The 14249-nt window shown below is 44.1% G+C and overlaps 1 protein-coding gene and 3 non-coding genes across 4 annotated transcripts in view; 3 read left to right on the forward strand and 1 right to left on the reverse strand.

The window, feature by feature from the left end:
• Nucleotides 1-14249, forward strand: part of LOC144482281 (uncharacterized) — a 319714-nt gene that overhangs the window by 107744 nt on the left and 197721 nt on the right. The window lies entirely within an intron of this gene.
• Nucleotides 6456-6538, reverse strand: trnal-cag (transfer RNA leucine (anticodon CAG)). The gene has a single exon. It is a non-coding gene; the product is annotated as a tRNA-Leu (tRNA).
• Nucleotides 11918-11999, forward strand: trnas-gcu (transfer RNA serine (anticodon GCU)). Its single transcript has one exon. It is a non-coding gene; the product is annotated as a tRNA-Ser (tRNA).
• trnag-ucc (transfer RNA glycine (anticodon UCC)) lies at nt 13839-13910 on the forward strand. Its single transcript has one exon. It is a non-coding gene; the product is annotated as a tRNA-Gly (tRNA).

Below are 14249 nucleotides of genomic sequence, written 5' to 3' on the forward strand. Positions count from 1 at the left end.
ATGCTTCCCTGATGCTGTCAATATCTTTCCGGTTGTATAAATATGATCCATGTTGTGTACTTTTTAAAAACGTTCTGTGAATATATGCCCTGCTCTGTAAACGTGTTCCGTGTTCTGTGAACATATTCTCCCGTGAAGATGTTTTCTGTTCGGCAGAAAGATGATTAACTGGTCTCATGATGCTCCACATTGGGTGAAAATGTTGCACGTTGTGTTAAGATGTTCTCTATTCTTGTATAAAAATCTGGTTAAACTGCAACTGGATAACGATCGCCCAATTTCGACTGCATTTTACGCTCTGTTAGTGAATGTGATTGGGGATTCAGATTGGATCCAAACCTGCACGTGAGTGAGATTTGTTCTGTATCTATCTGTCTCTGGTTGTAGTTGCGAGTGTTTATTTGTTTTATTCATTTCGAGAGGTGGGCATCACTGAAGAGGCCAGCATCCATTGCCAATCCCCAACTGACGTTAAGAATGTGATGGTTTGCTGCTTTCTTGAACTGCTGCAGTCCATGAGGTGTCGGTACAGCCACAGTGCTGTTCGCCAGACAGTCTTTCAGGATTTTGCCACTCTGACAGCGAAAGAGCCGCGATGTATTTCCAAGTCAGGATGGTGAGTGGCTTGAGGGGGAGCTTGCAGTGCTGGTGTTCCCATGTATCTATTGCCGCTGTCCTTCGAGATGGTAAGAACATAAGAACATAAGAAATTGGAGCAGGAGTAGGCCATCTAGCCCCTCGAGCCTGCCCCGCCATTCAATAAGATCATGGCTGATCTGATAGTGGTTTAGTTCCACTTATCCGCTCACTCCCCAAAACTGTTAATTCCCTTATTGATCAGAAATCTATCTACCTGTGACTTAAACATATTGAACGAGGTAGCCTCCACTGCTTCAATGGGCAGAGAATTCCAGAGATTCACTACCCTCCGAGAGGAGAAGTTCCTCCTCAACTCTGTCCTAAACTGACTCCCCCTTACTTTGAGGCTGTGTCCTCAAGTTCTTGTTTCCTTTCTAAGTGGAAAGAATCTCTCTGCCACTACCCTGGTAGAGGTGGTGGGCTTGTGGGTGCAGTCTAAGAAGAGTAGATGAAGAAATATTGCTCCCATTGCCTGAGGAGAGAAGGATGGCTTTTAATGTGCAGAGTATATAGGACCTGGGATGCACTGCCTGAGAGGGTGGCAGAGGCAGCATCAAATCAGGGCTGTCAAGGGGGAATGGAATCAGCACCTGAAGTGAAAGGATTTCCATGGTTATGAGACAAGGACGGGAAAGGGATGAGCTGAGTTGTTCTTGTACAGACCAGCAGAGAGACAAAGGGCCGAATGATCTCCCTTTCTTTGCTGTATCCATTCTAAGATTCGAGGTGTATGAGTGTTGGACTCATTCTGTATCGCTCTGTCTCTGGTGCGACATATGTGTGTGATGTTCATTATGAATCTCTCTGAGAGACTTTGCAAATCTGTACACATTCTATCTGGAAGGTACATAATTGAAACAGGGCCTTTTGTTCTAATTAGTACATGATTCCACACTATCCTCTACTAAAAATCTTCAACGTAACATCATCTGCTTATCTCTGAAATTCATTCTCCATCGTCTCATTACCGAGATTTTCCTTTCGTACATCTGTGCAAGTCGACTCAACTGCTCCAGGTAATAGCAAATTCGAAGTTATACTAACTGCATTGAAAAGTACATTAATATTGATTTCTCTATGGAATGTAATGCCGATATCCAATCACTAACTCCTGTTTGATCTGTCTCTGCAACAGCGACAGTTAAGATGCATTTTTCCGCTCTACTGCAGTTCTGTATTGCGGCCAGTGTATGTCAGCACACTCTGGTAGGCTGAAGTTCAGACATCAGAGAGGGACACAGCAGACAAGAATTGTTCACATCATATTGAACCTGGGACTGAGGAATTTAGAAATACTAAAATGTTTTGGCCATTTCATTTTGAAATCTACCAGTACGCTGCTTCCCTCTGTATTCGTCATTTAAATCCTGATAAATGAGCATGGCTAGGCTTATAATTGAATGTATTAGTGCCGGTTGGCATTATATTTGGAACCAAATGGCATTTGAATCATTAGCTTAGTTAGAATTTTATTCAGCAACAGTTTAATTATTAGTACAAACCTATTAAAGCATATATTTCAGAAGGTTTTACCTATTTCTGATTGGGGATATTATATAGAGAGAAATTTGCTTTTCTTGATATATGTTACTGACCTATATCTGGGAGCTTAGGTTTCGATCTCAAAATTTGTCAGTGGTGCAAAATTTGAAAATATTATGATTTTTAGTGAGGAGGATATTGATAATCTGCAAGAAGATATAGACAGTCTGGTGGAATGGGCAGACACGTGACAGATACAATTTAATTAATGTAAGGAAGTGTGAAGTGATGCATTTTGGTCCGAAGATCGAGGAGAGGTGATATAAAATAAAGGATACACCTTTACCCGTCCTAATTCCCATTGCACCTTTACCATGCCAAGATTCCACAGTCTATTCACCCATCACAGAACCCATTGAATATCCAGCCTGCAGTCTACATTGCACATTCTACTTGCACATTCATCATTCAACATTTTACACTCCCATTTTCCGATGTACCTTCATCTTGCAACATCTCCCTGCGCCGTCTCACAAGCCAGCCAACGTCGCACCTCCACTCTGTCCATTGCCCATGCTAGGCTTATCCTGCCCAGTCCGCATTGTGTTTCACTTTGCTCAGTTACAATGCCCAGATTGCACACTGTTCCAACTTTTATATTCTCCATTAATAATAAGTGAATAAATAGAACCATCCCTTGATTAAACACTGTCATCTTTTAGTAGGTGAATTTCATGAAGTGCTGTGTGTGGTTCCCTCCTTGACCTTGATGCTTCTGTACAAATGTAGTCAAAGGAAAATTATCCAAATATATCTTCAATTCTCCTGCTCATTCACAAGGAAATGAGCGGGTGATGGATACAGTTCCATAGTAGGTTTAGAAGATAGAGAATGGATTTACAAATTTAAAATCCAAGGGAGAGATCAATGCCTGGAGTTGTTTTCAGGCTGTGGCGACGAGAATAACAATGCACATTTTCAATTTGAATTGTTCAAAATACTCGAATGGAATATCTATTGTGGATGAAAGGAAACTTTAAACTGTGCAACTGTGCTGTGCTTCAGCGGCTTGTCATATAGTCATAGCGGTTTACAGCATGAAAACAGGCCCTCGGACAACTTGTCCATGCCGCCTTTTTTTCAAAATGCCAAAGCTAGTCCCAATTGCCCGCATTTGGCCCATATCCCGCTATACCCATCTTACCCATGCAACTCTCTAAATGCTTTTTAAAATACAAATTTGTACCCGCCTCTACTACTGCATCTGGCAGCTTGTTCCAGACACTCACCACCCTCTGTGTGAAGGAAATTGCCCCTCTGGACCCTTTTGTATCTCCCCCTCTCACCTTACAGCGATGCCCTCTAGTTTCAGATTCCCCTACCTTTGGGGAAATATATTGACTATCTAGCTGATCTATGCCCCTCCTTATTTTATAGACCTCTATAAGATCACCCCTCAGCCTTTGACAGTCCAGAGACAAAAGTGCCAGTCTATCCTGCCTCTCCTTATAACTCAAACCATCAAGTCCTGATAGCATCCTAGTAAATCTTTTCTGCCCTCTTTCTAGTTTAATAATATCCTTTGTATAATAGGGTGACGAGAACTGTATACAGTATTCCAAGTGTGGCCTTACCAATGTCTTGTACAACTTCAACAAGACGTCCCAACTCCTGAATTCAATGTTCTGACCAATGAAACCAAGCATGCCGAATGCCTTCTTCACCACTCTGTCCACCTGTGACTCCACTTTCAAGGAGCTATGAACCTGTACCCCAAGGTCTCTTTTACAGGAATCTCCATTCATCCATCGCCTGCTGAGCATATCCAGCATTGTCGGTTTTTGATTCTGGTTTCCAGCTTCCAGCTTTGCGTTGTGTTCTGTGCAGGTGTTTAACTGGAACAGGGAACAGATTCTGATCAGCGCTGTGACAGATAGAGTAGAATGTGCCCCCGACTATCAAGCCTGTGAGATTACATTCCGAGCTGCCCACGAGAATAAGGAAGAGAAAGAGGGAGGATCATTCTGTGATGGACAGATTTCATGTACAAAGGACAAAATGGTCTGTATTCCCACAGCTGTTTTAACAGACATAAGATGTAGCAACATGACTTGCAATCAATAAAGTCCCTCTTCACAGTCCTTGACTTTTTAACTACGAGATTGTTGAACTTTCCACATTGTCAAACATCCATATATGGACAAGTAAAGCAAACTTCCAGCATGTGGCGGTTTGGGTAGCGCGTTAGACATCTAAATAATGGCAAGTCAGCCATTCAAAGGTTGTGGGTTTCAGTCCCACCAGAATCGGACTTGGGGTCCGATTAGTAGAAAGCAGGTTGCTGCTCCGTTGATGTGATTCAGCTTCGGCACCGACATTTCCTGCTCTGCCATCTCTTCATGCTGCTTCTGTTTATTGGCTCCCAGGGAAACCACTGACTCAAAAATAAATCGCAAACCCCGGGGGCTTTCTTAAAGTTTGACACGACGTTCGCTGGTTGGGTGAGAAATAGTAGCATCTTTTTCAATTAGATATTTCGCTTCTTTTGAAGATCACGAAGATTAAACAACACACACGTGCAACAACAACAACTTATAAATAACTACAATCAATAAATAAATATCAGTGCCCTGCAACCTGGTGGTGTTATTCTGATGTGTCTGCTGCGCTTGTCCTTCTAGGCGGTCGTGGTCGTGGGTTTGGAAGGTGCTGGCAAAGGAGCCTTGCTTTGTTGCTGCAGTGCATCTTGTAGATGGCGCAAACTGCTGCCATTTTGTGTCGGGAGTGGAGGGAGTGAAGCTTTATGCATGGGAAGCGAATGAAGTGGGAAGCTTTGTCCTGGATGGTGCCAAGTTTTTGCAGTGCTGTTCAAATTGCATTCATCCAGGCAAGTTATCTCAGGAAACCAGGTGCTCGGGTTTCCTCCCACTGTCCAAAGATGAGCAGGTTGGGTGGATTTGGCCATGCTAGATTGCCCCTTGGTCACCAAGGTGTATGTATCGGTAGATTAGCGGGGTGGATGCGTGGCTCTGCGGGAATAGGTCCTGTGTGCGATTCTCTGTCGGAGAGTCGGGACAGACTCGATGGGCAGAATGGTCTCCTTCACCACTGTCGGGATGGTGTGATTCTAAGGCGATTTGACTCTGTTCGAAATTCCCTGAGAAAACAATGGAACGCTATGTTTGTAGAACTTGGAGAATTGGATTTATTGCAAATTAAATGTTTTTTTACTGCAAGATGATGAAAGTATCTGGATCACGTTTAATAAATAGGCAAGATATTTGAGGAGACTCTCGAACTATGTTTTTTTATCGTTGTAGATTATCCACTGTGAAGGGAAAGACAACATTGACAAGCAAGAAATGGATATTGCGACTTACGCAGTTGCAAAGTTCACTGGAAAGGAATCCGAGGATCTGAATCCAGAATCTTCTGGTTTACTAAATCGGTGCTTTAACCAAGTAAGCCACAGAGCCTGATACCGCTCTTCGTGGGTACAGCAGAATGCTGGAAATACATTCCAGATCTGGTGGTATTAGTGAAAAAAGAGATATTACCAGATCTGTAACGTACCTCTGAAAATAGAGATAGTTCACATTTCAGATGCAGACCTTGCACGGGAATGACCGGTTCTCTCTCCACAGATGCTATGGGATCTCGGATAGATTCATGAAAGAAAAATAACTGAATCCCACAGTGGCCCATCGAGACTGCACCGATTTCCCTGTAAACATTTCAAATCCGCCTTTCCCCGACACCCGCCCATCAGGGTCTCAGGGGAGGTGCTCCTTAGGAATTCACAAAAGAAAGCACATCAGAGGGAATCACACAAATCACTCAGTGAAACACTTCCACTAAACATTGAGCGGTTTAACGTGAGCTTGGTTCCACTTACTGTTTTCAGACACACATCTGGTATAAAAGTAGCCGTGTTCAGGATGTGATTCACACACAGTTTTCTGCTCTGAAGGCAGATGTGCTCCTTCTGTGGCACGAGGTGATTTTTTAAAAAGTACTTTATTCATACGGGATATGTGTGACGCTGGCGCGAGAAGCATTTATTGTCCAAATTAATAATCTTTGAGTAATTGGCGATGAATTCATTCTGGTGCCGCTGCAGTCCATGTGGTATATGTGCACATACACTCCTGTTCGGGAGGGAGTTCCAAGATTGTGAGCCAGCCAGGGGAACGGTGATACATTTCCAAGTCAGGTTGAAGTGTGTCTCGGAGTGGAACTCACAGGTGGTCGTTGTTTCTCAGCATCAACTGCCCTTGTGCTGCCAGGTGAGAAATTTCTTGGGTTTGGATGCTGCTTCGCGAACGAAAAATTACTGTCAGGAGTGGGATTTGAACCCACGCCTCCAGAAGAGACTGCGACCTGAACGCAGCGCCTTAGACCGCTCGGCCATCCTGACTACATTGGCCAAGTGTAAAATTTCTGCACAAGTCGATCTGAATTCCACCTTTATTGTCATTACATTTATAACTCGATGTATTTTTCCATTTTTGAACCCCAACCAGAGTCCTGTATCTGAGTCCCATCCTTTCCCAAGCCGCCGGGGGCTGAGGACTTCTCATTGCTGGATTGCGCTGTTTGCTCAAATCAACAAAGACCCAATTCCCGCCCTCCCTGTTCCTTACACGAAGGTGTTGAGAGTGTCAGATCTGAGCAACGTGAAGTATCCAATAGGAGAGTTATATCCTGGCGACAGGAATATCTCTCCGCAGCTGCTTTCGGAGCTGCTGAATATTTCCAGCATTTCCTCTTTCTGATTTTGTCCCTTCATTACAGGAGTTCATTTACTGACAACCCAAAACTTGTCTCGAGTGCGCAGGTCCAGACAAACCTTTTCTGTGATCTTCACACAGACAAGTTCACTCTTCACTTTCCAACTCACAAGCTTTAAAATCGGCTGCTTCCACACTCAGCACCCTGCGGCATTGCCTTCAACCCTCACCCCACCCTCCACCCGACCACCAGGGTCTCAGTAGTACAAATGCTTCTTGGGAATTCACAAAAGCAAGGGGATCACAGTGTTTGTGAGGGAATATAAAAGGTTAATCCACACTCACAAACGGACTGATTATGTGAGAATCTCTCTCTCTCACGTACACACACACACACACACACACACACAGAGACCACCACCACCACCACCAAGGCAAATTGTGAAATTTCATCAATTAAGAACATCTGGGATTAAAAGTCTGACGACCATGGATCGATTGTCAAAAGGAAGACAACTGCTTCACTAATGTCCTTTAAGCAATGAATATTTTAACTGGTTTGGACCTAAATGGGGCCCCCGACACACAGCAACTTTGGTGACTCTAAGCTGCCCTCTGAGGTGACCTATCAAGCCGCTCAGTTCAAGGGAAATTTAGGATGGGCAATAATGCGGGCCCAGCCAGCGACACCCACATCCCAGAAATGAATAAACAACATTAGTCGTTGAGTGAAAATGAGGGGATACAGAAACTCAGTTGCAGTACCAAAGGTTGACAGAGACAGAATTAATTGAGAAACCATGTTTCAGTTCCGGAAGCTGACAGTCAGAACAAGTCACTTCTCCACGCACAGTTTAACTGATCGAATCAGAAAGATCCCAATCTTCATTGAGCAGCAGATAATGCAAAACACAGTCTGAATACAGACAGATGCACCAGAAAAAGCATTCATTCTGGTTGCATCACAGCTTGGTGCGGCTCCTGCTCTGTCCAGGACCGCAAAAAATCGACAAAGTGTCGTAAACAAAGCCAGTTCATCACGCAAACCAGCCTGCCATCCATTGACACGCCCGCGTTGCCTTGGAAAAGCAGCGAGTTGAAGCAGCCACACACCGTGGACAGATTATCTACCACCGGCTTCTGTCGAGAACTGGATACAAAAATCTGAGGGCAGGCACGAACCAAGTAAAGAACAGCTTCTTCCTTGTTACCATCAGAATTTTGATTGGACCTACCTCGTATTAATTTGATCTTTCTCTACATGTTGCTGTGACTGTAACTCTACATTGTGCGCTCTCTTCTTTCCTTCGTTTTGTATGGTATGCTTTGTCTGCGTAGCATGTAAGAAACAATACTTCTCACAGTGTACTAAAGCATGTGACAAGAATAAATCAAATCAAATAAAATCAAAGAATATGACACAGATATAAAGGTCAAGTCGCCGTAGTTGCAAATGACCAGAGGCTGCTTTCCCCCTCAAAAGGGAGAGCTTACTGGTGGCGATTTAGCCCAAGGGTTACCATACCTCAGGCGACAGGCAATGCTTGGAATATCTAATGTGCGATCGAATAGTACATCTGGATTTTCTTTGCAGAAAATTTGTATCAAAATCCTGATGTTGTTTTTAAATCCGGGGATAATATACGGCTGTTACAAACTGCCCTGCCACCTTCAATGATTTGTACACAGGTCCATATATTTCCCGCTGTTCCTGTTTCCCCTTTTGGAATTATATCCTTTATTTTGTATTGTCTCTTTGCGTTCTTCCCACCAAAATGAATCACTTAATCCGCCACATGTCCTCCCATTCCACTAAGCTGTCTGTGTCCTTTCAGAGTTCGACTGGAATTTCTGTAGCTCTTTTCAGAACCAAAGGGCGTCCCAAATCATTTCACTGATAATAAAGGATTTTTGAAATATAGTCATTGTCCAATTGCTGAACTTTTGAACTGTCTGTTCGATACGTCAGAAATTCCCATATGGGGATGGGGAATAAGTGCACCAGGTGTGGCTCTGTGGCGCAACGGATAGTGTGTTAGATTCCTCGTCATTGTCTGGCGAGACAATCAAAGGTAAACTTTGAAGAAATCAGCTGTTCATAAACTGGTTAGTTAGATGTTGGTTATAGTTGCGATGACCGAGTTGTTCAGGCGTTTGATTTAAAATCTAATCTGGTTCACCGCGCAGGTTCAAGCCCCCAGGGTTTCGAGAGTGGATGAAACTGTTCATTTTCTTTAATCACCTCCAGAGGGCTGATCACTGACTGGAAAACTGATCGCCATTCCTATTGGATTTTGTGAAGATATCGACGAAATATTGAGTGAACAGATGGAAAAGAAGACGATAACAATGTCTGTTTGACTTCTGTATTTTGGGAGCCGATCGTGGCTCTGCGAGGAGAAAGGGGTGAGGTCAGAGGTGCGGGAGACGAATAGGGCACGGTTGAGCGCCTAACCAAACACCGAGGGTCGGGGTGGAGGCACCTTGGTGTCAGGAAGTTGGAGTCCATGTCAGGAGCGCCGATTTGGAAAGAGGCATCAGGGGAACAGTTCCGACTGAGGTGAACAAACTAGGAGAATGGGGATGGCGTCCTTACAGGGATCGGGGTATGAGGATCTGTACTCGGCGTGTGAGTCGGTGGGGCTTTAGTTACTGGTGGTCAGTCTATCTAGAATTGGAGGCAGACAGGTCAAGGAAGGGTAGGGAAGTGTCGGATTTGGACCATGCGAAAATGCGAGGGCAGAAAATGGAAGCAAAATCGCTATTTTTTCCAGGCGCAGATGAGAGCAGGAAGCAGCACCGATACAGTCATCGACGTAACGGAAAAAGAGTTGGGGGGTGGGAAGAGGGGGTGGCGGGGTGGGGGGGGGGGCGGTGGCGGTGGCTGAACAGGACTGGAACAAGAAATATTCCACATACTCCACAAAAATCACTCACTTTCAGGCGCGTAACCGGAGCCTAACGGTGCCTTTTGTGATGCTATCTGAAGATTACAGTTTCCAACCCAGTCACTTTGTACAGAAATCTGGTGGAACCTCCTCAAAACTGAGCCTGTTGACTGAAATCCACTATTTCTTTCAGAAATTGCAGGGAGCTTTCTCAGAATTACTTCCCTTGTAACTTTGTCCATTTAATTCTCACTTATCTTAGAATTTTTGATCCGAACAATTCCACAATATCTGTTTGATCTGGATAAATTATTGATGTTCCCAACTCGAACAAAATGCTTTGTTATCAATCGGCCAATGGGAATTCTGTGGATGGAATTCTAATGTCCTCAGGAAGAGGTTTAATAATGAGCTGAATGAACTGTTTTTGTTCACAGGGATGAAAGGTTATGTCACTGGGCTGGCAATCCAGAGGTCCGGACTAATATTTGGGGACACGGAGTAAATCCCACCACGGCAGCTTGCAAAATTCAAATTCACGGATTTAATACATAGAAACATGAATAGAAAACAGAAACAGGAGTTGGCCATTCGGCCCAAATAATGCTGGAATTGAATGCAAGCTTCAGAAATGGCGGCCTTGAAATTTCCGTCGATTGTTTTCCAGAGACAACATCACAGAACAACAGAGAACATGTCACACAACAGGACACGCCTTTACAGAACCGAGAAAACTTCTGCTCAAGATGGATCATATTTACACAACCGGGAACACATTTACACAACAGGGAACACATTTGCACAACAGGGAAGAATTTGACACAACCACAGTGAAGATCTGTCAACGACAGAGTCACAGTTCCACAACAGAGAGAACAGTTACACAGCACAGAACACAGTTAAACAGCAGGAAATAGATTTCAAAACAGGGCCTGGCTTTGTGTAACAGAAAACAGCTTTTCAGAAATAATCATATTTTCCATCTCAGTATCTTGCTGGTTTGCTCGGCACCTTTTCTGTCTGTCATTGTGTGTGTATCCTGATAGTCTCTTCCTGCTTTTCTGTGTGTCTTTCTCTATCTGTTACACTCGAGGTGATGTCACGTGTTATTGTCCAGCCAGGGTGTGCTTCCCACCACGGGGGTTGTTGTTTTAAATCAATGGATGTCCAAAGATGTGCGGGTTCGGTTGATTGGCCAGGTTAAAAATTGCCCCTTAGAATTCTGAGATGCGTAGGTTAGAGGGATTAGCGGGTAAATATGTGGGGGTAGGGGCTGGGTGGGATTGTGGTCGGTGCAGACTCGATGGGCCGAATGGCCTGCTTCTGCACTGTAGGGTTTCTATGTTTCTAATAGTTGTCGGACTGCCGCGCAACAGTCATAGACAGGAAGCGATTATGTTTCGGAGCAGAGTGTCGCAGCGGAAGCGGCCCGTAACCCAGAGGTAGATGGATCAAAACCACCCTTTGCTATCGTGTTTTCACTCGCATCAAAAAGGCATATTCGGCTGCTGTCCAAGAGCAAATCTGGATTTTCTCGGCAGCAAATTTGCTTCGTCATGTTGATTTGTGTTACCGTGGGTGGCACAGCGCATTTGTCCCAGGTTTAGTTCAGTTGGCTGTGCAGCAGATTCAGCCAACAGCTCCTGATCATTTCCCGTATCGGTTGAGATTATTGATACAGGCCCCGCCTTCTCAGCCTTGCTCTCCGCCTGAGATGTGAATCCTCCGGTTAAATCACCAGAAGTCAGCTCTCCCCTGAGATGTCCGCTGAATCATCTCGGACCGTGGACGTTGCTTTAAATTTACAAACAGCAAAAATATGACCTGCTCGTGGAAACCGGAGGTATCCCTAAAATATCATTTCATCATAATTTTGAAATGTATCATTTCGCGAACATTTGCAAACAATCAACTTTCCCCGGATGCAGAATCCAAAGACCAACTGCAGAAATCCTCCAGGAGCCTGACGTGAATTAAACACGGAACCTTCTGACCTGGAGGGACCTGATAAATTAACTGTCTCCCTCTTTACTTTCTATGGATTTACATCGAATGGAAGAGTTACAACGAACCGAGATTAATGAGAGAGCAGGACCACAACATTGTCCTGCGGGAGAAATGTCTTCTTGTTGCGGGTGTTAAGAGCACAAGAGCTGGTTTGGGGCAGTATAGACGCATGACGAGGTGGCCGAATGGTTAACGCGATGGACTGCTAATCCATTGTGCTCTGCACGCGTGGGTTCGAATCCTATCTTCGTCGTAGATGCATTTTCTCCGTCTTCGTATTGACCCACTGATTGAGGGTGGACTGATGTTGAGGTTTCCGAACAAACGTGAAGTTTCAACCGAGTTCTGCACGTATTTGGGGTGAATAATCCAGCACCATTCCATATTCCTCATCCAAATGAGAAACTCGAGCTGGCAATCGATTCAAATCACGACACCAGCTTTGGGCAGGGGTTTGCCACCAGGAGAACATGTGGTTTCAGAAGCTCCAAAACAGCCTCCAGCTTCATTTGAGGCACCAGTTGCGGATTTTGTCTTTCCAGAATCGGACGTTCCGCCATGAAAATTAGTGCCGGGTTAGGTGGAATGGTCATGTTCAATTGCCCCTTACTGTCACGAGTATTAGCATGTTAAATATGTGGGGTTATGGGATTGCTGATTGCGCCGGCTCGATCAGCCGAATGGCCTCCTGGACTGTAGGGATTCTATGAAGTTCAGGGCGACAGTTTCACTTCTTTGGGAATTTCTCCAACTGTTCTCGGATAAGATTAAAATTTCTAACCAGTCAATGCCTGTTTGAGGACTGGCAAGGAATAGGGCTGACATTGAATAGGTTCATATTGAATTAGTTACAGCAAATTGATTCTTTAAGAGGTGTTGGTGCAATGCTTTCAGAGAGACTGTCAGAGTTCCTTTTTTTGTTCAGTCATTTTGTTAATCTACTTGGAGCGGGTGCAGTTTGTCAACATCTGTGCCTCTTGCTTGGCCACCTCTGTGGGCAGCAGCAGCTCCAAGAGTCAAGTGGGCGATGGTGGTGACTGTGTGAGCACTCGATCAAGGTTCCTGGCCATCACATTGGTGACTTATTTAATTAGCTATCGCAGGTCAGAACAGAACAGAACAGGACATCTGAAATGAAATTCATTCAAGATTCTCATTATTCATGAGTTATTAATGGAAATATTTCTACGATTTGCTTCCTGTGTAAACTTCGTTGCAATGAAAGAATAGGCCTCAAAGCTATTCAATGAGTTCTCAGTCAGAAACAACAGTGAAAAGGGGGGTTAAACTGTGCAGAAAAACGCGACAGCCAAGATCAGTTTACAAATTGTGTTATGGACACACCTTCGTGAGCAACGAAAGTAATTCCGTAATTATAACTAATGAAAATAACAACCTATTTAACAGATGGTGGTGTAGTGGTGAGCATGGCTGTCTTCGAAGCAGTTAGCCCGGATTCGGTTCCCGGCCATAGCACTGGTCATTTATTTAGGTCCTTATCTACGGCCTCTTGCGTTTCAAATCATGTGGTCAAAAACAGTTCAAACGCAGCATTTGCCGGAAATGAAACAAAAAGGACGTCCCGTTTAAATATTATTTATTCGGACGGAAAATTCCGCTTCAAATTCTCTCTGCAGAAAAAAATTATTGAAACAGAGGAAGAAGTCTCTGTGCTAATGAATGAGTTCTCAGTCAGAGACAAAGATATAAAGTAACGGGAACCGAACACAGTTGACCTCCCTGACTGTGATCTCAATAATCCTGATGAAGTCAATATGAACGTTCCTGTGGTCGTTGCATCGACTGGCCAATAAACAGCTCCGATGGCAGGGTGGTTCAGGCGTTCGACTTGGAATCTAAATTTGCTTTGATTGGAGACATTTTTAACCGAAAGAACAGGCCTCAAAACTATTCAATGAGTTCCCAGGCAGGTACAATATTAAAAAGTAGGCTTAAACTGTCCAAAAAACAAGAGTGAACAATTTCAGTTTACAAAATGTGCGTCAGGACCACCTGGTGTCTGAGGAAATCGACAACTAAGGCACTTCCGTAATTATAACAAATGTAAATAACCATTGCTTAAACATAGCGAGCGATGGTGGTATAGTGGTGAGCATAGCTGCCTTCCAAGCAGTTGACGTGGGTTCGATTCCCGCCCATCGCATTGGCAATGTAGTTATGACTTCATTTTGTGGACAAAATAAAATTCGAACGCGGCAATTGCCGATAAATACGCTTCCCGTTCTAACTTTATTTATTTCGGACCGAGAATTCGGTTTCAATTTCTTTATCCTGAAAACAATGTTGAAATAGAAGAATAATTGAACAAATGAATTCTCAGTCAAACATAAGGACACCAAATAAAAATAGAGGAACACATGTCAGCTCACACACTGCTCACTGCACAATCCTGGTGCTTGATGAAGTTAACATGAACATCGCTGAGGTGATTACATCATTTTGAGAGATAAGCAGCTGCGTTGGCCGAGTGGTTAAGGCGTTG

This window comes from Mustelus asterias, unplaced genomic scaffold (genome assembly GCF_964213995.1).
Source record: "Mustelus asterias unplaced genomic scaffold, sMusAst1.hap1.1 HAP1_SCAFFOLD_35, whole genome shotgun sequence".
NCBI classification, from domain to species: domain Eukaryota; kingdom Metazoa; phylum Chordata; class Chondrichthyes; order Carcharhiniformes; family Triakidae; genus Mustelus; species Mustelus asterias.